Below are 24,716 nucleotides of genomic sequence, written 5' to 3' on the forward strand. Positions count from 1 at the left end.
TGCGTCAATTCTCGGTAGACAAGGACGAAATCCGGGCATCCAGGGCCCCAGCCGTCCACAGTCTACGGATGGCGGCATATGGATCACCTCTTTGCCTCGTACAGCAGGGAGGCCTGGGCCCTAGACTGGCTCCGCTAGAGCTCCACGACCTCAGCTATTTTCCCTGACCTTTGGCCCGTGCCCTCGTGAGTGTGTCATCTCTACTTCCACTTCTCTTCCCACCACACTGAATCCGCCACCTGCGGATACCTGAGCGTGGACATCAACATCTATCACTGGCTGCAGTGTCACAGGTCACTAGGTGTCTAGGCTCAGGCTGACCTTGGCTGTCTTCTGCCCAGGCAAGGAGCCTAATCCTTCCAAGGAAATGAGGACACGTGCTCACTGGCCGACATCCTTTCTTTCATCCACACAGCAGTCTAGATGAGGGTAAAGAGGCCAGGGAGGCCAGGTGAGGGCTGAGTGTGGGGCCTAAGGCTTCTTTCCCAATCACCATGGTGACAGCCACCGGAAGGCTGGGCGGAACTTCTGACGGGGACGAGTCACAAACACTCAGCCAATAGGAGAGGTCCAGCCTAACCGGCCAGTTCCGCAGAGCCCTCCATTTTACCCATGGACAGACAACGGCCCCTTGCGTCTTTGGCCACAAAATCGAGGGCACCCAGGGAATAACTTCACAGTAGGCAACCCCGGATGTGAACACGTTCGACACACTGGGACAGCAGGCAGGTACCTCTTTTCCACTTATGCTGGGATATCACTAGGCAAGGCGCCCTTCCTCAGCATCTGTGGCCTCTCTGTATGTGTTCACTCAGAGGAAACTCTTCATTCTACCCCTGAGACACATCACAAGTATGAGGGGCCTGAGAGAGAGCCTAGAGATGGAACGGGGGAGGCTTCTGGCTGTACTGCTTCCCCGTGGGGACAGAATAGCAGGTAGTCTCTCTGGAAGGTCTTAGCTTCTGTTGACTGACACGCGCAATACAGTAGGGGCGGACCCTGGCCAGGTGGAGCTTGTGGGCAGATGCAACCTCTCCGGCGACGAATAATTGCGCTGCTGCTTTGTATGGTGAAAACCTCCCCCCGCCAAGGGGGATGGGTAGAGAACATTGACCCACACCCGCCAGGGGCCTTTCCTGGGACTAAAGATCCCAACGTGGTCTCAACGTCGTCACCCTCTCAACACACACCTTTCCTGCACACGTAATCCTGCCTTTCTCCGTCAGGGCCCTATCCTACCAGGAAAAAAAGCAAGCCGCTCAAAAAGGCCGATGCCAGGGAAATCGAGGAAACACTGCCAGTTTCCAAATTTTTGCTGTCTACACGTCCCCGCCTCCGGTGCAAGGCTGCCTATGTGGCCGGGCTCCGAAGGCAAGGCCGAAATCCTGGCAGCCTGGGCCCCAGCAGTGCAATGGTTGATGGACGTGGGGACACGGATGACCCGTTCGCCACATACACGAGGGATCCTTGGGCCCTTCACTGGCTCGCCATTCAGCTCCACGACGTCCACTACTGGCCCTGGCCTTTGCTGTGGCTGGTGCCCCATTAAACGTGTGCTCCGGAGCGATGTTTCTCCACCCATCACTAGCATTCTGCCACCAGGGGATATGTCAGTGTGGGAGTCACCATTTGTCACTGGCAGCAGTGTCACAAGTCACTAGACTTCCAGCTACCCGCTGACCTAGGCTGCCTTCTGCCCCAGGCAAGGTCCCGAATCCTTTATCCCAGATGCTGACACCTGGGCACTGGCGGACATTGATTTTTATCAACACAGAGGTCTGAGTGAGGGTCAGAGGGCCAGGTAGGTGAAGTGAAGGCCAGGTGGGCAGGGCTAAGGCTTCTTTGCCATCACCATAGAGACAGTCCCCCCACCGCAAGAGTGGGCGGAGCTTGGGATGGGCCTGGTGACAAGACTGAGCCAATGGCAGAGATCCGGCCCGCCAGGCAGATGACACAGGGCCCTCCATTGTGACCTATGACCCCTAGTGGCCACAGGATTTGAGCACACCCCGGGAAAGGCTACGCAGGCACAAGGGAGCCCCTGGTGCGGACTGCTTCAGGGCATTGGCAGAGCACGCCAGGTACCTCTTTCCCACTTTCCTCAGGATATCAGTAGGCAAGGCATCCCCACTCAGCATCTCTTGCCTCTCTCTGTCTCTCTCTGCTTGTGTTCCTTCTCTGAAATCTCTTCCTTCTCCCCCTTGTCACTTCACACCTTGGAGTGCCTGACAGAGGGCCTTGAGACGAAAGAACAAAGGGGGAAGGCCTCTGGCTCTACTGCTTGCCCATGGGGAGAGAAGTTCTGGTAGTCTATCTGGAAGGTCTAGAGAGCAGTGATTGATTGGGGAGCTACATCACGGGCGGACCTGGCCAGGTGAAGCTCGCTGACAAGTGGCAGCCTCTCCGGAGACTACTAATTCCGCTGATAACATTCTATGCAAATAACCGGCTGAGTGCCATGGGCAGAAAACATTGACACATACCTGCCAGAGGCCTATTCTGGGTCTGAAGAGTCCACCCTGGTCTCCAGCAACTCATCATCTCAGCACACACTTTGCCTGCACGCGTGGAAACCGCCTCTCTCCACGAATGTCTTCACCTGCTAGGAAGCACACGATGTCACTCAGCCAAAGGAGAACACAGGCAAAGTCAACTGAAGCCCCCATTTTCAAGACTTTGCCCTCTGCTGCTCCACAGCCTCCGGTGGCACACTGCATGTGCGTCACTTCTCGGTAGACAAGGACGAAATCCGGGCATCCAGGGCCCCAGCCGTCCACAGTCTACGGATGGCGGCATATGGATCACCTCTTTGCCTCGTACAGCAGGGAGGCCTGGGCCCTAGACTGGCTCCGCTAGAGCTCCACGACCTCAGCTATTTTCCCTGACCTTTGGCCCGTGCCCTCGTGAGTGTGTCATCTCTACTTCCACTTCTCTTCCCACCACACTGAATCCGCCACCTGCGGATACCTGAGCGTGGACATCAACATCTATCACTGGCTGCAGTGTCACAGGTCACTAGGTGTCTAGGCTCAGGCTGACCTTGGCTGTCTTCTGCCCAGGCAAGGAGCCTAATCCTTCCAAGGAAATGAGGACACGTGCTCACTGGCCGACATCCTTTCTTTCATCCACACAGCGGTCTAGATGAGGGTAAAGAGGCCAGGGAGGCCAGGTGAGGGCTGAGTGTGGGGCCTAAGGCTTCTTTCCCAATCACCATGGTGACAGCCACCGGAAGGCTGGGCGGAACTTCTGACGGGGACGAGTCACAAACACTCAGCCAATAGGAGAGGTCCAGCCTAACCGGCCAGTTCCGCAGAGCCCTCCATTTTACCCATGGACAGACAACGGCCCCTTGCGTCTTTGGCCACAAAATCGAGGGCACCCAGGGAATAACTTCACAGTAGGCAACCCCGGATGTGAACACGTTCGACACACTGGGACAGCAGGCAGGTACCTCTTTTCCACTTATGCTGGGATATCACTAGGCAAGGCGCCCTTCCTCAGCATCTGTGGCCTCTCTGTATGTGTTCACTCAGAGGAAACTCTTCATTCTACCCCTGAGACACATCACAAGTATGAGGGGCCTGAGAGAGAGCCTAGAGATGGAACGGGGGAGGCTTCTGGCTGTACTGCTTCCCTGTGGGGACAGAATAGCAGGTAGTCTCTCTGGAAGGTCTTAGCTTCTGTTGACTGACACGCGCAATACAGTAGGGGCGGACCCTGGCCAGGTGGAGCTTGTGGGCAGATGCAACCTCTCCGGCGACGAATAATTGCGCTGCTGCTTTGTATGGTGAAAACCTCCCCCCGCCAAGGGGGATGGGTAGAGAACATTGACCCACACCCGCCAGGGGCCTTTCCTGGGACTAAAGATCCCAACGTGGTCTCAACGTCGTCACCCTCTCAACACACACCTTTCCTGCACACGTAATCCTGCCTTTCTCCGTCAGGGCCCTATCCTACCAGGAAAAAAAGCAAGCCGCTCAAAAAGGCCGATGCCAGGGAAATCGAGGAAACACTGCCAGTTTCCAAATTTTTGCTGTCTACACGTCCCCGCCTCCGGTGCAAGGCTGCCTATGTGGCCGGGCTCCGAAGGCAAGGCCGAAATCCTGGCAGCCTGGGCCCCAGCAGTGCAATGGTTGATGGACGTGGGGACACGGATGACCCGTTCGCCACATACACGAGGGATCCTTGGGCCCTTCACTGGCTCGCCATTCAGCTCCACGACGTCCACTACTGGCCCTGGCCTTTGCTCTGGCTGGTGCCCCATTAAACGTGTGCTCCGGAGCGATGTTTCTCCACCCATCACTAGCATTCTGCCACCAGGGGATATGTCAGTGTGCGAGTCACCATTTGTCACTGGCAGCAGTGTCACAAGTCACTAGACTTCCAGCTACCCGCTGACCTAGGCTGCCTTCTGCCCCAGGCAAGGTCCCGAATCCTTTATCCCAGATGCTGACACCTGGGCACTGGCGGACATTGATTTTTATCAACACAGAGGTCTGAGTGAGGGTCAGAGGGCCAGGTAGGTGAAGTGAAGGCCAGGTGGGCGGGGCTAAGGCTTCTTTGCCATCACCATAGAGACAGTCCCCCCACCGCAAGAGTGGGCGGAGCTTGGGATGGGCCTGGTGACAAGACTGAGCCAATGGCAGAGATCCGGCCCGCCAGGCAGATGACACAGGGCCCTCCATTGTGACCTATGACCCCTAGTGGCCACAGGATTTGAGCACACCCCGGGAAAGGCTACGCAGGCACAAGGGAGCCCCTGGTGCGGACTGCTTCAGGGCATTGGCAGAGCACGCCAGGTACCTCTTTCCCACTTTCCTCAGGATATCAGTAGGCAAGGCATCCCCACTCAGCATCTCTTGCCTCTCTCTGTCTCTCTCTGCTTGTGTTCCTTCTCTGAAATCTCTTCCTTCTCCCCCTTGTCACTTCACACCTTGGAGTGCCTGACAGAGGGCCTTCAGACGAAAGAACAAAGGGGGAAGGCCTCTGGCTCTACTGCTTGCCCATGGGGAGAGAAGTTCTGGTAGTCTATCTGGAACGTCTAGAGAGCAGTGATTGATTGGGGAGCTACATCACGGGCGGACCTGGCCAGGTGAAGCTCGCTGACAAGTGGCAGCCTCTCCGGAGACTACTAATTCCGCTGATAACATTCTATGCAAATAACCGGCTGAGTGCCATGGGCAGAAAACATTGACACATACCTGCCAGAGGCCTATTCTGGGTCTGAAGAGTCCACCCTGGTCTCCAGCAACTCATCATCTCAGCACACACTTTGCCTGCACGCGTGGAAACCGCCTCTCTCCACGAATGTCTTCACCTGCTAGGAAGCACACGATGTCACTCAGCCAAAGGAGAACACAGGCAAAGTCAACTGAAGCCCCCATTTTCAAGACTTTGCCCTCTGCTGCTCCACAGCCTCCGGTGGCACACTGCATGTGCGTCACTTCTCGGTAGACAAGGACGAAATCCGGGCATCCAGGGCCCCAGCCGTCCACAGTCTACGGATGGCGGCATATGGATCACCTCTTTGCCTCGTACAGCAGGGAGGCCTGGGCCCTAGACTGGCTCCGCTAGAGCTCCACGACCTCAGCTATTTTCCCTGACCTTTGGCCCGTGCCCTCGTGAGTGTGTCATCTCTACTTCCACTTCTCTTCCCACCACACTGAATCCGCCACCTGCGGATACCTGAGCGTGGACATCAACATCTATCACTGGCTGCAGTGTCACAGGTCACTAGGTGTCTAGGCTCAGGCTGACCTTGGCTGTCTTCTGCCCAGGCAAGGAGCCTAATCCTTCCAAGGAAATGAGGACACGTGCTCACTGGCCGACATCCTTTCTTTCATCCACACAGCGGTCTAGATGAGGGTAAAGAGGCCAGGGAGGCCAGGTGAGGGCTGAGTGTGGGGCCTAAGGCTTCTTTCCCAATCACCATGGTGACAGCCACCGGAAGGCTGGGCGGAACTTCTGACGGGGACGAGTCACAAACACTCAGCCAATAGGAGAGGTCCAGCCTAACCGGCCAGTTCCGCAGAGCCCTCCATTTTACCCATGGACAGACAACGGCCCCTTGCGTCTTTGGCCACAAAATCGAGGGCACCCAGGGAATAACTTCACAGTAGGCAACCCCGGATGTGAACACGTTCGACACACTGGGACAGCAGGCAGGTACCTCTTTTCCACTTATGCTGGGATATCACTAGGCAAGGCGCCCTTCCTCAGCATCTGTGGCCTCTCTGTATGTGTTCACTCAGAGGAAACTCTTCATTCTACCCCTGAGACACATCACAAGTATGAGGGGCCTGAGAGAGAGCCTAGAGATGGAACGGGGGAGGCTTCTGGCTGTACTGCTTCCCCGTGGGGACAGAATAGCAGGTAGTCTCTCTGGAAGGTCTTAGCTTCTGTTGACTGACACGCGCAATACAGTAGGGGCGGACCCTGGCCAGGTGGAGCTTGTGGGCAGATGCAACCTCTCCGGCGACGAATAATTGCGCTGCTGCTTTGTATGGTGAAAACCTCCCCCCGCCAAGGGGGATGGGTAGAGAACATTGACCCACACCCGCCAGGGGCCTTTCCTGGGACTAAAGATCCCAACGTGGTCTCAACGTCGTCACCCTCTCAACACACACCTTTCCTGCACACGTAATCCTGCCTTTCTCCGTCAGGGCCCTATCCTACCAGGAAAAAAAGCAAGCCGCTCAAAAAGGCCGATGCCAGGGAAATCGAGGAAACACTGCCAGTTTCCAAATTTTTGCTGTCTACACGTCCCCGCCTCCGGTGCAAGGCTGCCTATGTGGCCGGGCTCCGAAGGCAAGGCCGAAATCCTGGCAGCCTGGGCCCCAGCAGTGCAATGGTTGATGGACGTGGGGACACGGATGACCCGTTCGCCACATACACGAGGGATCCTTGGGCCCTTCACTGGCTCGCCATTCAGCTCCACGACGTCCACTACTGGCCCTGGCCTTTGCTGTGGCTGGTGCCCCATTAAACGTGTGCTCCGGAGCGATGTTTCTCCACCCATCACTAGCATTCTGCCACCAGGGGATATGTCAGTGTGCGAGTCACCATTTGTCACTGGCAGCAGTGTCACAAGTCACTAGACTTCCAGCTACCCGCTGACCTAGGCTGCCTTCTGCCCCAGGCAAGGTCCCGAATCCTTTATCCCAGATGCTGACACCTGGGCACTGGCGGACATTGATTTTTATCAACACAGAGGTCTGAGTGAGGGTCAGAGGGCCAGGTAGGTGAAGTGAAGGCCAGGTGGGCGGGGCTAAGGCTTCTTTGCCATCACCATAGAGACAGTCCCCCCACCGCAAGAGTGGGCGGAGCTTGGGATGGGCCTGGTGACAAGACTGAGCCAATGGCAGAGATCCGGCCCGCCAGGCAGATGACACAGGGCCCTCCATTGTGACCTATGACCCCTAGTGGCCACAGGATTTGAGCACACCCCGGGAAAGGCTACGCAGGCACAAGGGAGCCCCTGGTGCGGACTGCTTCAGGGCATTGGCAGAGCACGCCAGGTACCTCTTTCCCACTTTCCTCAGGATATCAGTAGGCAAGGCATCCCCACTCAGCATCTCTTGCCTCTCTCTGTCTCTCTCTGCTTGTGTTCCTTCTCTGAAATCTCTTCCTTCTCCCCCTTGTCACTTCACACCTTGGAGTGCCTGACAGAGGGCCTTCAGACGAAAGAACAAAGGGGGAAGGCCTCTGGCTCTACTGCTTGCCCATGGGGAGAGAAGTTCTGGTAGTCTATCTGGAAGGTCTAGAGAGCAGTGATTGATTGGGGAGCTACATCACGGGCGGACCTGGCCAGGTGAAGCTCGCTGACAAGTGGCAGCCTCTCCGGAGACTACTAATTCCGCTGATAACATTCTATGCAAATAACCGGCTGAGTGCCATGGGCAGAAAACATTGACACATACCTGCCAGAGGCCTATTCTGGGTCTGAAGAGTCCACCCTGGTCTCCAGCAACTCATCATCTCAGCACACACTTTGCCTGCACGCGTGGAAACCGCCTCTCTCCACGAATGTCTTCACCTGCTAGGAAGCACACGATGTCACTCAGCCAAAGGAGAACACAGGCAAAGTCAACTGAAGCCCCCATTTTCAAGACTTTGCCCTCTGCTGCTCCACAGCCTCCGGTGGCACACTGCATGTGCGTCACTTCTCGGTAGACAAGGACGAAATCCGGGCATCCAGGGCCCCAGCCGTCCACAGTCTACGGATGGCGGCATATGGATCACCTCTTTGCCTCGTACAGCAGGGAGGCCTGGGCCCTAGACTGGCTCCGCTAGAGCTCCACGACCTCAGCTATTTTCCCTGACCTTTGGCCCGTGCCCTCGTGAGTGTGTCATCTCTACTTCCACTTCTCTTCCCACCACACTGAATCCGCCACCTGCGGATACCTGAGCGTGGACATCAACATCTATCACTGGCTGCAGTGTCACAGGTCACTAGGTGTCTAGGCTCAGGCTGACCTTGGCTGTCTTCTGCCCAGGCAAGGAGCCTAATCCTTCCAAGGAAATGAGGACACGTGCTCACTGGCCGACATCCTTTCTTTCATCCACACAGCGGTCTAGATGAGGGTAAAGAGGCCAGGGAGGCCAGGTGAGGGCTGAGTGTGGGGCCTAAGGCTTCTTTCCCAATCACCATGGTGACAGCCACCGGAAGGCTGGGCGGAACTTCTGACGGCGACGAGTCACAAACACTCAGCCAATAGGAGAGGTCCAGCCTAACCGGCCAGTTCCGCAGAGCCCTCCATTTTACCCATGGACAGACAACGGCCCCTTGCGTCTTTGGCCACAAAATCGAGGGCACCCAGGGAATAACTTCACAGTAGGCAACCCCGGATGTGAACACGTTCGACACACTGGGACAGCAGGCAGGTACCTCTTTTCCACTTATGCTGGGATATCACTAGGCAAGGCGCCCTTCCTCAGCATCTGTGGCCTCTCTGTATGTGTTCACTCAGAGGAAACTCTTCATTCTACCCCTGAGACACATCACAAGTATGAGGGGCCTGAGAGAGAGCCTAGAGATGGAACGGGGGAGGCTTCTGGCTGTACTGCTTCCCCGTGGGGACAGAATAGCAGGTAGTCTCTCTGGAAGGTCTTAGCTTCTGTTGACTGACACGCGCAATACAGTAGGGGCGGACCCTGGCCAGGTGGAGCTTGTGGGCAGATGCAACCTCTCCGGCGACGAATAATTGCGCTGCTGCTTTGTATGGTGAAAACCTCCCCCCGCCAAGGGGGATGGGTAGAGAACATTGACCCACACCCGCCAGGGGCCTTTCCTGGGACTAAAGATCCCAACGTGGTCTCAACGTCGTCACCCTCTCAACACACACCTTTCCTGCACACGTAATCCTGCCTTTCTCCGTCAGGGCCCTATCCTACCAGGAAAAAAAGCAAGCCGCTCAAAAAGGCCGATGCCAGGGAAATCGAGGAAACACTGCCAGTTTCCAAATTTTTGCTGTCTACACGTCCCCGCCTCCGGTGCAAGGCTGCCTATGTGGCCGGGCTCCGAAGGCAAGACCGAAATCCTGGCAGCCTGGGCCCCAGCAGTGCAATGGTTGATGGACGTGGGGACACGGATGACCCGTTCGCCACATACACGAGGGATCCTTGGGCCCTTCACTGGCTCGCCATTCAGCTCCACGACGTCCACTACTGGCCCTGGCCTTTGCTTTGGCTGGTGCCCCATTAAACGTGTGCTCCGGAGCGATGTTTCTCCACCCATCACTAGCATTCTGCCACCAGGGGATATGTCAGTGTGCGAGTCACCATTTGTCACTGGCAGCAGTGTCACAAGTCACTAGACTTCCAGCTACCCGCTGACCTAGGCTGCCTTCTGCCCCAGGCAAGGTCCCGAATCCTTTATCCCAGATGCTGACACCTGGGCACTGGCGGACATTGATTTTTATCAACACAGAGGTCTGAGTGAGGGTCAGAGGGCCAGGTAGGTGAAGTGAAGGCCAGGTGGGCGGGGCTAAGGCTTCTTTGCCATCACCATAGAGACAGTCCCCCCACCGCAAGAGTGGGCGGAGCTTGGGATGGGCCTGGTGACAAGACTGAGCCAATGGCAGAGATCCGGCCCGCCAGGCAGATGACACAGGGCCCTCCATTGTGACCTATGACCCCTAGCGGCCACAGGATTTGAGCACACCCCGGGAAAGGCTACGCAGGCACAAGGGAGCCCCTGGTGCGGACTGCTTCAGGGCATTGGCAGAGCACGCCAGGTACCTCTTTCCCACTTTCCTCAGGATATCAGTAGGCAAGGCATCCCCACTCAGCATCTCTTGCCTCTCTCTGTCTCTCTCTGCTTGTGTTCCTTCTCTGAAATCTCTTCCTTCTCCCCCTTGTCACTTCACACCTTGGAGTGCCTGACAGAGGGCCTTCAGACGAAAGAACAAAGGGGGAAGGCCTCTGGCTCTACTGCTTGCCCATGGGGAGAGAAGTTCTGGTAGTCTATCTGGAAGGTCTAGAGAGCAGTGATTGATTGGGGAGCTACATCACGGGCGGACCTGGCCAGGTGAAGCTCGCTGACAAGTGGCAGCCTCTCCGGAGACTACTAATTCCGCTGATAACATTCTATGCAAATAACCGGCTGAGTGCCATGGGCAGAAAACATTGACACATACCTGCCAGAGGCCTATTCTGGGTCTGAAGAGTCCACCCTGGTCTCCAGCAACTCATCATCTCAGCACACACTTTGCCTGCACGCGTGGAAACCGCCTCTCTCCACGAATGTCTTCACCTGCTAGGAAGCACACGATGTCACTCAGCCAAAGGAGAACACAGGCAAAGTCAACTGAAGCCCCCATTTTCAAGACTTTGCCCTCTGCTGCTCCACAGCCTCCGGTGGCACACTGCATGTGCGTCACTTCTCGGTAGACAAGGACGAAATCCGGGCATCCAGGGCCCCAGCCGTCCACAGTCTACGGATGGCGGCATATGGATCACCTCTTTGCCTCGTACAGCAGGGAGGCCTGGGCCCTAGACTGGCTCCGCTAGAGCTCCACGACCTCAGCTATTTTCCCTGACCTTTGGCCCGTGCCCTCGTGAGTGTGTCATCTCTACTTCCACTTCTCTTCCCACCACACTGAATCCGCCACCTGCGGATACCTGAGCGTGGACATCAACATCTATCACTGGCTGCAGTGTCACAGGTCACTAGGTGTCTAGGCTCAGGCTGACCTTGGCTGTCTTCTGCCCAGGCAAGGAGCCTAATCCTTCCAAGGAAATGAGGACACGTGCTCACTGGCCGACATCCTTTCTTTCATCCACACAGCGGTCTAGATGAGGGTAAAGAGGCCAGGGAGGCCAGGTGAGGGCTGAGTGTGGGGCCTAAGGCTTCTTTCCCAATCACCATGGTGACAGCCACCGGAAGGCTGGGCGGAACTTCTGACGGGGACGAGTCACAAACACTCAGCCAATAGGAGAGGTCCAGCCTAACCGGCCAGTTCCGCAGAGCCCTCCATTTTACCCATGGACAGACAACGGCCCCTTGCGTCTTTGGCCACAAAATCGAGGGCACCCAGGGAATAACTTCACAGTAGGCAACCCCGGATGTGAACACGTTCGACACACTGGGACAGCAGGCAGGTACCTCTTTTCCACTTATGCTGGGATATCACTAGGCAAGGCGCCCTTCCTCAGCATCTGTGGCCTCTCTGTATGTGTTCACTCAGAGGAAACTCTTCATTCTACCCCTGAGACACATCACAAGTATGAGGGGCCTGAGAGAGAGCCTAGAGATGGAACGGGGGAGGCTTCTGGCTGTACTGCTTCCCCGTGGGGACAGAATAGCAGGTAGTCTCTCTGGAAGGTCTTAGCTTCTGTTGACTGACACGCGCAATACAGTAGGGGCGGACCCTGGCCAGGTGGAGCTTGTGGGCAGATGCAACCTCTCCGGCGACGAATAATTGCGCTGCTGCTTTGTATGGTGAAAACCTCCCCCCGCCAAGGGGGATGGGTAGAGAACATTGACCCACACCCGCCAGGGGCCTTTCCTGGGACTAAAGATCCCAACGTGGTCTCAACGTCGTCACCCTCTCAACACACACCTTTCCTGCACACGTAATCCTGCCTTTCTCCGTCAGGGCCCTATCCTACCAGGAAAAAAAGCAAGCCGCTCAAAAAGGCCGATGCCAGGGAAATCGAGGAAACACTGCCAGTTTCCAAATTTTTGCTGTCTACACGTCCCCGCCTCCGGTGCAAGGCTGCCTATGTGGCCGGGCTCCGAAGGCAAGGCCGAAATCCTGGCAGCCTGGGCCCCAGCAGTGCAATGGTTGATGGACGTGGGGACACGGATGACCCGTTCGCCACATACACGAGGGATCCTTGGGCCCTTCACTGGCTCGCCATTCAGCTCCACGACGTCCACTACTGGCCCTGGCCTTTGCTGTGGCTGGTGCCCCATTAAACGTGTGCTCCGGAGCGATGTTTCTCCACCCATCACTAGCATTCTGCCACCAGGGGATATGTCAGTGTGCGAGTCACCATTTGTCACTGGCAGCAGTGTCACAAGTCACTAGACTTCCAGCTACCCGCTGACCTAGGCTGCCTTCTGCCCCAGGCAAGGTCCCGAATCCTTTATCCCAGATGCTGACACCTGGGCACTGGCGGACATTGATTTTTATCAACACAGAGGTCTGAGTGAGGGTCAGAGGGCCAGGTAGGTGAAGTGAAGGCCAGGTGGGCGGGGCTAAGGCTTCTTTGCCATCACCATAGAGACAGTCCCCCCACCGCAAGAGTGGGCGGAGCTTGGGATGGGCCTGGTGACAAGACTGAGCCAATGGCAGAGATCCGGCCCGCCAGGCAGATGACACAGGGCCCTCCATTGTGACCTATGACCCCTAGTGGCCACAGGATTTGAGCACACCCCAGGAAAGGCTACGCAGGCACAAGGGAGCCCCTGGTGCGGACTGCTTCAGGGCATTGGCAGAGCACGCCAGGTACCTCTTTCCCACTTTCCTCAGGATATCAGTAGGCAAGGCATCCCCACTCAGCATCTCTTGCCTCTCTCTGTCTCTCTCTGCTTGTGTTCCTTCTCTGAAATCTCTTCCTTCTCCCCCTTGTCACTTCACACCTTGGAGTGCCTGACAGAGGGCCTTCAGACGAAAGAACAAAGGGGGAAGGCCTCTGGCTCTACTGCTTGCCCATGGGGAGAGAAGTTCTGGTAGTCTATCTGGAAGGTCTAGAGAGCAGTGATTGATTGGGGAGCTACATCACGGGCGGACCTGGCCAGGTGAAGCTCGCTGACAAGTGGCAGCCTCTCCGGAGACTACTAATTCCGCTGATAACATTCTATGCAAATAACCAGCTGAGTGCCATGGGCAGAAAACATTGACACATACCTGCCAGAGGCCTATTCTGGGTCTGAAGAGTCCACCCTGGTCTCCAGCAACTCATCATCTCAGCACACACTTTGCCTGCACGCGTGGAAACCGCCTCTCTCCATGAATGTCTTCACCTGCTAGGAAGCACACGATGTCACTCAGCCAAAGGAGAGCACAGGCAAAGTCAACTGAAGCCCCCATTTTCAAGATTTTGCCCTCTGCTGCTCCACAGCCTCCGGTGGCACACTGCATGTGCGTCACTTCTCGGTAGACAAGGACGAAATCCGGGCATCCAGGGCCCCAGCCGTCCACAGTCTACGGATGGCGGCATATGGATCACCTCTTTGCCTCGTACAGCAGGGAGGCCTGGGCCCTAGACTGGCTCCGCTAGAGCTCCACGACCTCAGCTATTTTCCCTGACCTTTGGCCCGTGCCCTCGTGAGTGTGTCATCTCTACTTCCACTTCTCTTCCCACCACACTGAATCCGCCACCTGCGGATACCTGAGCGTGGACATCAACATCTATCACTGGCTGCAGTGTCACAGGTCACTAGGTGTCTAGGCTCAGGCTGACCTTGGCTGTCTTCTGCCCAGGCAAGGAGCCTAATCCTTCCAAGGAAATGAGGACACGTGCTCACTGGCCGACATCCTTTCTTTCATCCACACAGCGGTCTAGATGAGGGTAAAGAGGCCAGGGAGGCCAGGTGAGGGCTGAGTGTGGGGCCTAAGGCTTCTTTCCCAATCACCATGGTGACAGCCACCGGAAGGCTGGGCGGAACTTCTGACGGGGACGAGTCACAAACACTCAGCCAATAGGAGAGGTCCAGCCTAACCGGCCAGTTCCGCAGAGCCCTCCATTTTACCCATGGACAGACAACGGCCCCTTGCGTCTTTGGCCACAAAATCGAGGGCACCCAGGGAATAACTTCACAGTAGGCAACCCCGGATGTGAACACGTTCGACACACTGGGACAGCAGGCAGGTACCTCTTTTCCACTTATGCTGGGATATCACTAGGCAAGGCGCCCTTCCTCAGCATCTGTGGCCTCTCTGTATGTGTTCACTCAGAGGAAACTCTTCATTCTACCCCTGAGACACATCACAAGTATGAGGGGCCTGAGAGAGAGCCTAGAGATGGAACGGGGGAGGCTTCTGGCTGTACTGCTTCCCCGTGGGGACAGAATAGCAGGTAGTCTCTCTGGAAGGTCTTAGCTTCTGTTGACTGACACGCGCAATACAGTAGGGGCGGACCCTGGCCAGGTGGAGCTTGTGGGCAGATGCAACCTCTCCGGCGACGAATAATTGCGCTGCTGCTTTGTATGGTGAAAACCTCCCCCCGCCAAGGGGGATGGGTAGAGAACATTGACCCACACCCGCCAGGGGCCTTTCCTGGGACTAAAGATCCCAACGTGGTCTCAACGTCGTCACCCTCTCAACACACACCTTTCCTGCACACGTAATCCTGCCTTTCTCCGTCAGGGCCCTATCCTACCAGGAAAAAAAGCAAGCCGCTCAAAAAGGCCGATGCCAGGGAAATCGAGGAAACACTGCCAGTTTCCAAATTTTTGCTGTCTACACGTCCCCGCCTCCGGTGCAAGGCTGCCTATGTGGCCGGGCTCCGAAGGCAAGGCCGAAATCCTGGCAGCCTGGGCCCCAGCAGTGCAATGGTTGATGGACGTGGGGACACGGATGACCCGTTCGCCACATACACGAGGGATCCTTGGGCCCTTCACTGGCTCGCCATTCAGCTCCACGACGTCCACTACTGGCCCTGGCCTTTGCTGTGGCTGGTGCCCCATTAAACGTGTGCTCCGGAGCGATGTTTCTCCACCCATCACTAGCATTCTGCCACCAGGGGATATGTCAGTGTGCGAGTCACCATTTGTCACTGGCAGCAGTGTCACAAGTCACTAGACTTCCAGCTACCCGCTGACCTAGGCTGCCTTCTGCCCCAGGCAAGGTCCCGAATCCTTTATCCCAGATGCTGACACCTGGGCACTGGCGGACATTGATTTTTATCAACACAGAGGTCTGAGTGAGGGTCAGAGGGCCAGGTAGGTGAAGTGAAGGCCAGGTGGGCGGGGCTAAGGCTTCTTTGCCATCACCATAGAGACAGTCCCCCCACCGCAAGAGTGGGCGGAGCTTGGGATGGGCCTGGTGACAAGACTGAGCCAATGGCAGAGATCCGGCCCGCCAGGCAGATGACACAGGGCCCTCCATTGTGACCTATGACCCCTAGTGGCCACAGGATTTGAGCACACCCCAGGAAAGGCTACGCAGGCACAAGGGAGCCCCTGGTGCGGACTGCTTCAGGGCATTGGCAGAGCACGCCAGGTACCTCTTTCCCACTTTCCTCAGGATATCAGTAGGCAAGGCATCCCCACTCAGCATCTCTTGCCTCTCTCTGTCTCTCTCTGCTTGTGTTCCTTCTCTGAAATCTCTTCCTTCTCCCCCTTGTCACTTCACACCTTGGAGTGCCTGACAGAGGGCCTTCAGACGAAAGAACAAAGGGGGAAGGCCTCTGGCTCTACTGCTTGCCCATGGGGAGAGAAGTTCTGGTAGTCTATCTGGAAGGTCTAGAGAGCAGTGATTGATTGGGGAGCTACATCACGGGCGGACCTGGCCAGGTGAAGCTCGCTGACAAGTGGCAGCCTCTCCGGAGACTACTAATTCCGCTGATAACATTCTATGCAAATAACCAGCTGAGTGCCATGGGCAGAAAACATTGACACATACCTGCCAGAGGCCTATTCTGGGTCTGAAGAGTCCACCCTGGTCTCCAGCAACTCATCATCTCAGCACACACTTTGCCTGCACGCGTGGAAACCGCCTCTCTCCATGAATGTCTTCACCTGCTAGGAAGCACACGATGTCACTCAGCCAAAGGAGAGCACAGGCAAAGTCAACTGAAGCCCCCATTTTCAAGATTTTGCCCTCTGCTGCTCCACAGCCTCCGGTGGCACACTGCATGTGCGTCACTTCTCGGTAGACAAGGACGAAATCCGGGCATCCAGGGCCCCAGCCGTCCACAGTCTACGGATGGCGGCATATGGATCACCTCTTTGCCTCGTACAGCAGGGAGGCCTGGGCCCTAGACTGGCTCCGCTAGAGCTCCACGACCTCAGCTATTTTCCCTGACCTTTGGCCCGTGCCCTCGTGAGTGTGTCATCTCTACTTCCACTTCTCTTCCCACCACACTGAATCCGCCACCTGCGGATACCTGAGCGTGGACATCAACATCTATCACTGGCTGCAGTGTCACAGGTCACTAGGTGTCTAGGCTCAGGCTGACCTTGGCTGTCTTCTGCCCAGGCAAGGAGCCTAATCCTTCCAAGGAAATGAGGACACGTGCTCACTGGCCGACATCCTTTCTTCATCCACACAGCAGTCTAGATGAGGGTAAAGAGGCCAGGGAGGCCAGGTGAGGGCTGAGTGTGGGGCCTAAGGCTTCTTTCCCAATCACCATGGTGACAGCCACCGGAAGGCTGGGCGGAACTTCTGACGGGGACGAGTCACAAACACTCAGCCAATAGGAGAGGTCCAGCCTAACCGGCCAGTTCCGCAGAGCCCTCCATTTTACCCATGGACAGACAACGGCCCCTTGCGTCTTTGGCCACAAAATCGAGGGCACCCAGGGAATAACTTCACAGTAGGCAACCCCGGATGTGAACACGTTCGACACACTGGGACAGCAGGCAGGTACCTCTTTTCCACTTATGCTGGGATATCACTAGGCAAGGCGCCCTTCCTCAGCATCTGTGGCCTCTCTGTATGTGTTCACTCAGAGGAAACTCTTCATTCTACCCCTGAGACACATCACAAGTATGAGGGGCCCTGAGAGAGAGCCTAGAGATGGAACGGGGGAGGCTTCTGGCTGTACTGCTTCCCCGTGGGGACAGAATAGCAGGTAGTCTCTCTGGAAGGTCTTAGCTTCTGTTGACTGACACGCGCAATACAGTAGGGGCGGACCCTGGCCAGGTGGAGCTTGTGGGCAGATGCAACCTCTCCGGCGACGAATAATTGCGCTGCTGCTTTGTATGGTGAAAACCTCCCCCCGCCAAGGGGGATGGGTAGAGAACATTGACCCACACCCGCCAGGGCCTTTCCTGGGACTAAAGATCCCAACGTGGTCTCAACGTCGTCACCCTCTCAACACACACCTTTCCTGCACACGTAATCCTGCCTTTCTCCGTCAGGGCCCTATCCTACCAGGAAAAAAAGCAAGCCGCTCAAAAAGGCCGATGCCAGGGAAATCGAGGAAACACTGCCAGTTTCCAATTTTTGCTGTCTACACGTCCCCGCCTCGCGTGCAAGGCTGCCTATGTGGCCGGGCTCCGAAGGCAAGGCCGAAATCCTGGCAGCCTGGGCCCCAGCAGTGCAATGGTTGATGGACGTGGGGACACGGATGACCCGTTCGCCACATACACGAGGATCCTTGGGCCCTTCACTGGCTCGCCATTCAGCTCCACGACGTCCACTACTGGCCCTGGCCTTTGCTTTGGCTGGTGCCCCATTAAACGTGTGCTCCGGAGCGATGTTTCTCCACCCATCACTAGCATTCTGCCACCAGGGGATATGTCAGTGTGGGAGTCACCATTTGTCACTGGCAGCAGTGTCACAAGTCACTAGACTTCCAGCTACCCGCTGACCTAGGCTGCCTTCTGCCCCAGGCAAGGTCCCGAATCCTTTATCCCAGATGCTGACACCTGGGCACTGGCGGACATTGATTTTATCAACACAGAGGTCTGAGTGAGGGTCAGAGGGCCAGGTAGGTGAAGTGAAGGCCAGGTGGGCGGGGCTAAGGCTTCTTTGCCATCACCATAGAGACAGTCCCCCACCGCAAGAGTGGGCGGAGCTTGGGATGGGCCTGGTGACAAGACTGAGCCAATGGCAGAGATCCGGCCCGCCAGGCAGATGACACAGGGCCCTCCATTGTGACCTATGACCCCTAGTGGCCACAGGATTTGAGCACACCCCGGGAAAGGCTACGCAGGCACAAGGAGCCCCTGGTGCGGACTGCTTCAGGGCATTGGCAGAGCACGCCAGGTACCTCTTTCCCACTTTCCTCAGGATATCAGTAGGCAAGGCATCCCCACTCAGCATCTCTTGCCTCTCTCTGTCTCTCTCTGCTTGTGTTCCTTCTCTGAAATCTCTTCCTTCTCCCCCTTGTCACTTCACACCTTGGAGTGCCTGACAGAGGGCCTTCAGACGAAAGAACAAAGGGGGGAAGGCCTCTGGCTCTACTTGCTTGCCCATGGGGAGAGAAGTTCTGGTAGTCTATCTGGAAGGTCTAGAGAGCAGTGATTGATTGGGGAGCTACATCACGGGCGGACCTGGCCAGGTGAAGCTCGCTGACAAGTGCAGCCTCTCCGGAGACTACTATTCCGCTGATAACATTCTATGCAAATAACCGGCTGAGTGCCATGGGCAGAAAACATTGACACATACCTGCCAGAGGGCCTATTCTGGGTCTGAAGAGTCCACCCTGGTCTCCAGCAACTCATCATCTCAGCACACACTTTGCCTGCACGCGTGGAAACCGCCTCTCTTCCCACGAATGTCTTCACCTGCTAGGAAGCACACGATGTCACTCAGCCAAAGGAGAGCACAGGCAAAGTCAACTGAAGCCCCCATTTTCAAGATTTTGCCCTCTGCTGCTCCACAGCCTCGGTGGCACACTGCATGTGCGTCACTTCTCGGTAGACAAGGACGAAATCCGGGCATCCAGGGCCCCCAGCCGTCCACAGTCTACGGATGGCGGCATACGGATCACCTCTTTGCCTCGTACAGCAGGGGAGGCCTGGGCCCTAGACTGGCTCCGCTAGAGCTCCACGACCTCAGCTATTTTCCCTGACCTTTGGCCCGTGCCCTCGTGAGTGTGTCATCTCTACTTCCACTTCTCTTCCCACCACACTGAATCCGCCACCTGCGGATACCTGAGCGTGGACATCAACATCTATCACTGGCTGCAGTGTCACAGGTCACTAGGTGTCTAGGCTCAGGCTGACCTTGGCTGTCTTCTGCCCAGGCAAAGAGCCTAATCCTTCCAAGGAAATGAGGACACGTGCTCACTGGCCGACATCCTTTCTTTCATCCACACAGCAGTCTAGATGAGGGTAAAGAGGCCAGGGAGGCCAGGTGAGGGGCTGAGTGTGGGGCCTAAGGCTTCTTTCCCAATCACCATGGTGACAGCCACCGGAAGGCTGGACGGAACTTCTGACGGGGACGAGTCACAAACACTCAGCCAATAGGAGAGGTCCAGCCTAACCGGCCATTTCCGCAGAGCCCTCCATTTTACCCATGGACAGACAACGGCCCATGCGTCTTTGGCCACAAAATCGAGGGCACCAGGGAATAACTTCACAGTAGGCAACCCCGGATGTGAACACGTTCGACACACTGGGACAGCAGGCAGGTACCTCTTTTCCACTTATGCTGGGATATCACTAGGCAAGGCGCCCTTCCTCAGCATCTGTGGCCTCTCTGTATGTGTTCACTCAGAGGAAACTCTTCATTCTACCCCTGAGACACATCACAAGTATGAGGGGCCTGAGAGAGAGCCTAGAGATGGAACGGGGGAGGCTTCTGGCTGTACTGCTTCCCCGTGGGGACAGAATAGCAGGTAGTCTCTCTGGAAGGTCTTAGCTTCTGTTGACTGACACGCGCAATACAGTAGGGGGACCCTGGCCAGGTGGAGCTTGTGGGCAGATGCAACCTCTCCGGCGACGAATAATTGCGCTGCTGCTTTGTATGGTGAAAACCTCCCCCCGCCAAGGGGGATGGGTAGAGAACATTGACCCACACCCGCCAGGGGCCTTTCCTGGGACTAAAGATCCCAACGTGGTCTCAACGTCGTCACCCTCTCAACACACACCTTTCCTGCACACGTAATCCTGCCTTTCTCCGTCAGGGCCCTATCCTACCAGGAAAAAAAGCAAGCCGCTCAAAAAGGCCGATGCCAGGGAAATCGAGGAAACACTGCCAGTTTCCAAATTTTTGCTGTCTACACGTCCCCGCCTCCGGTGCAAGGCTGCCTATGTGGCCGGGCTCCGAAGGCAAGGCCGAAATCCTGGCAGCCTGGGCCCCAGCAGTGCAATGGTTGATGGACGTGGGGACACGGATGACCCGTTCGCCACATACACGAGGGATCCTTGGGCCCTTCACTGGCTCGCCATTCAGCTCCACGACGTCCACTACTGGCCCTGGCCTTTGCTGTGGCTGGTGCCCCATTAAACGTGTGCTCCGGAGCGATGTTTCTCCACCCATCACTAGCATTCTGCCACCAGGGGATATGTCAGTGTGCGAGTCACCATTTGTCACTGGCAGCAGTGTCACAAGTCACTAGACTTCCAGCTACCCGCTGACCTAGGCTGCCTTCTGCCCCAGGCAAGGTCCCGAATCCTTTATCCCAGATGCTGACACCTGGGCACTGGCGGACATTGATTTTTATCAACACAGAGGTCTGAGTGAGGGTCAGAGGGCCAGGTAGGTGAAGTGAAGGCCAGGTGGGCGGGGCTAAGGCTTCTTTGCCATCACCATAGAGACAGTCCCCCCACCGCAAGAGTGGGCGGAGCTTGGGATGGGCCTGGTGACAAGACTGAGCCAATGGCAGAGATCCGGCCCGCCAGGCAGATGACACAGGGCCCTCCATTGTGACCTATGACCCCTAGTGGCCACAGGATTTGAGCACACCCCAGGAAAGGCTACGCAGGCACAAGGGAGCCCCTGGTGCGGACTGCTTCAGGGCATTGGCAGAGCACGCCAGGTACCTCTTTCCCACTTTCCTCAGGATATCAGTAGGCAAGGCATCCCCACTCAGCATCTCTTGCCTCTCTCTGTCTCTCTCTGCTTGTGTTCCTTCTCTGAAATCTCTTCCTTCTCCCCCTTGTCACTTCACACCTTGGAGTGCCTGACAGAGGCCTTCAGACGAAAGAACAAAGGGGGAAGGCCTCTGGCTCTACTGCTTGCCCATGGGGAGAGAAGTTCTGGTAGTCTATCTGGAAGGTCTAGAGAGCAGTGATTGATTGGGGAGCTACATCACGGGCGGACCTGGCCAGGTGAAGCTCGCTGACAAGTGGCAGCCTCTCCGGAGACTACTAATTCCGCTGATAACATTCTATGCAAATAACCAGCTGAGTGCCATGGGCAGAAAACATTGACACATACCTGCCAGAGGCCTATTCTGGGTCTGAAGAGTCCACCCTGGTCTCCAGCAACTCATCATCTCAGCACACACTTTGCCTGCACGCGTGGAAACCGCCTCTCTCCATGAATGTCTTCACCTGCTAGGAAGCACACGATGTCACTCAGCCAAAGGAGAGCACAGGCAAAGTCAACTGAAGCCCCCATTTTCAAGATTTTGCCCTCTGCTGCTCCACAGCCTCCGGTGGCACACTGCATGTGCGTCACTTCTCGGTAGACAAGGACGAAATCCGGGCATCCAGGGCCCCAGCCGTCCACAGTCTACGGATGGCGGCATATGGATCACCTCTTTGCCTCGTACAGCAGGGAGGCCTGGGCCCTAGACTGGCTCCGCTAGAGCTCCACGACCTCAGCTATTTTCCCTGACCTTTGGCCCGTGCCCTCGTGAGTGTGTCATCTCTACTTCCACTTCTCTTCCCACCACACTGAATCCGCCACCTGCGGATACCTGAGCGTGGACATCAACATCTATCACTGGCTGCAGTGTCACAGGTCACTAGGTGTCTAGGCTCAGGCTGACCTTGGCTGTCTTCTGCCCAGGCAAGGAGCCTAATCCTTCCAAGGAAATGAGGACACGTGCTCACTGGCCGACATCCTTTCTTTCATCCACACAGCAGTCTAGATGAGGGTAAAGAGGCCAGGGAGGCCAGGTGAGGGCTGAGTGTGGGGCCTAAGGCTTCTTTCCCAATCACCATGGTGACAGCCACCGGAAGGCTGGGCGGAACTTCTGACGGGGACGAGTCACAAACACTCAGCCAATAGGAGAGGTCCAGCCTAACCGGCCAGTTCCGCAGAGCCCTCCATTTTACCCATGGACAGACAACGGCCCCTTGCGTCTTTGGCCACAAAATCGAGGGCACCCAGGGAATAACTTCACAGTAGGCAACCCCGGATGTGAACACGTTCGACACACTGGGACAGCAGGCAGGTACCTCTTTTCCACTTATGCTGGGATATCACTAGGCAAGGCGCCCTTCCTCAGCATCTGTGGCCTCTCTGTATGTGTTCACTCAGAGGAAACTCTTCATTCTACCCCTGAGACACATCACAAGTATGAGGGGCCTGAGAGAGAGCCTAGAGATGGAACGGGGGAGGCTTCTGGCTGTACTGCTTCCCCGTGGGGACAGAATAGCAGGTAGTCTCTCTGGAAGGTCTTAGCTTCTGTTGACTGACACGCGCAATACAGTAGGGGCGGACCCTGGCCAGGTGGAGCTTGTGGGCAGATGCAACCTCTCCGGCGACGAATAATTGCGCTGCTGCTTTGTATGGTGAAAACCTCCCCCCGCCAAGGGGGATGGGTAGAGAACATTGACCCACACCCGCCAGGGGCCTTTCCTGGGACTAAAGATCCCAACGTGGTCTCAACGTCGTCACCCTCTCAACACACACCTTTCCTGCACACGTAATCCTGCCTTTCTCCGTCAGGGCCCTATCCTACCAGGAAAAAAAGCAAGCCGCTCAAAAAGGCCGATGCCAGGGAAATCGAGGAAACACTGCCAGTTTCCAAATTTTTGCTGTCTACACATCCCCGCCTCCGGTGCAAGGCTGCCTATGTGGCCGGGCTCCGAAGGCAAGGCCGAAATCCTGGCAGCCTGGGCCCCAGCAGTGCAATGGTTGATGGACGTGGGGACACGGATGACCCGTTCGCCACATACACGAGGGATCCTTGGGCCCTTCACTGGCTCGCCATTCAGCTCCACGACGTCCACTACTGGCCCTGGCCTTTGCTTTGGCTGGTGCCCCATTAAACGTGTGCTCCGGAGCGATGTTTCTCCACCCATCACTAGCATTCTGCCACCAGGGGATATGTCAGTGTGGGAGTCACCATTTGTCACTGGCAGCAGTGTCACAAGTCACTAGACTTCCAGCTACCCGCTGACCTAGGCTGCCTTCTGCCCCAGGCAAGGTCCCGAATCCTTTATCCCAGATGCTGACACCTGGGCACTGGCGGACATTGATTTTTATCAACACAGAGGTCTGAGTGAGGGTCAGAGGGCCAGGTAGGTGAAGTGAAGGCCAGGTGGGCGGGGCTAAGGCTTCTTTGCCATCACCATAGAGACAGTCCCCCCACCGCAAGAGTGGGCGGAGCTTGGGATGGGCCTGGTGACAAGACTGAGCCAATGGCAGAGATCCGGCCCGCCAGGCAGATGACACAGGGCCCTCCATTGTGACCTATGACCCCTAGTGGCCACAGGATTTGAGCACACCCCGGGAAAGGCTACGCAGGCACAAGGGAGCCCCTGGTGCGGACTGCTTCAGGGCATTGGCAGAGCACGCCAGGTACCTCTTTCCCACTTTCCTCAGGATATCAGTAGGCAAGGCATCCCCACTCAGCATCTCTTGCCTCTCTCTGTCTCTCTCTGCTTGTGTTCCTTCTCTGAAATCTCTTCCTTCTCCCCCTTGTCACTTCACACCTTGGAGTGCCTGACAGAGGGCCTTCAGACGAAAGAACAAAGGGGGAAGGCCTCTGGCTCTACTGCTTGCCCATGGGGAGAGAAGTTCTGGTAGTCTATCTGGAAGGTCTAGAGAGCAGTGATTGATTGGGGAGCTACATCACGGGCGGACCTGGCCAGGTGAAGCTCGCTGACAAGTGGCAGCCTCTCCGGAGACTACTAATTCCGCTGATAACATTCTATGCAAATAACCGGCTGAGTGCCATGGGCAGAAAACATTGACACATACCTGCCAGAGGCCTATTCTGGGTCTGAAGAGTCCACCCTGGTCTCCAGCAACTCATCATCTCAGCACACACTTTGCCTGCACGCGTGGAAACCGCCTCTCTCCACGAATGTCTTCACCTGCTAGGAAGCACACGATGTCACTCAGCCAAAGGAGAGCACAGGCAAAGTCAACTGAAGCCCCCATTTTCAAGATTTTGCCCTCTGCTGCTCCACAGCCTCCGGTGGCACACTGCATGTGCGTCACTTCTCGGTAGACAAGGACGAAATCCGGGCATCCAGGGCCCCAGCCGTCCACAGTCTACGGATGGCGGCATACGGATCACCTCTTTGCCTCGTACAGCAGGGAGGCCTGGGCCCTAGACTGGCTCCGCTAGAGCTCCACGACCTCAGCTATTTTCCCTGACCTTTGGCCCGTGCCCTCGTGAGTGTGTCATCTCTACTTCCACTTCTCTTCCCACCACACTGAATCCGCCACCTGCGGATACCTGAGCGTGGA

This window comes from Elephas maximus, chromosome 14, assembly GCF_024166365.1.
Source record: "Elephas maximus indicus isolate mEleMax1 chromosome 14, mEleMax1 primary haplotype, whole genome shotgun sequence".
Classification (NCBI taxonomy): Eukaryota; Metazoa; Chordata; class Mammalia; order Proboscidea; family Elephantidae; genus Elephas; species Elephas maximus.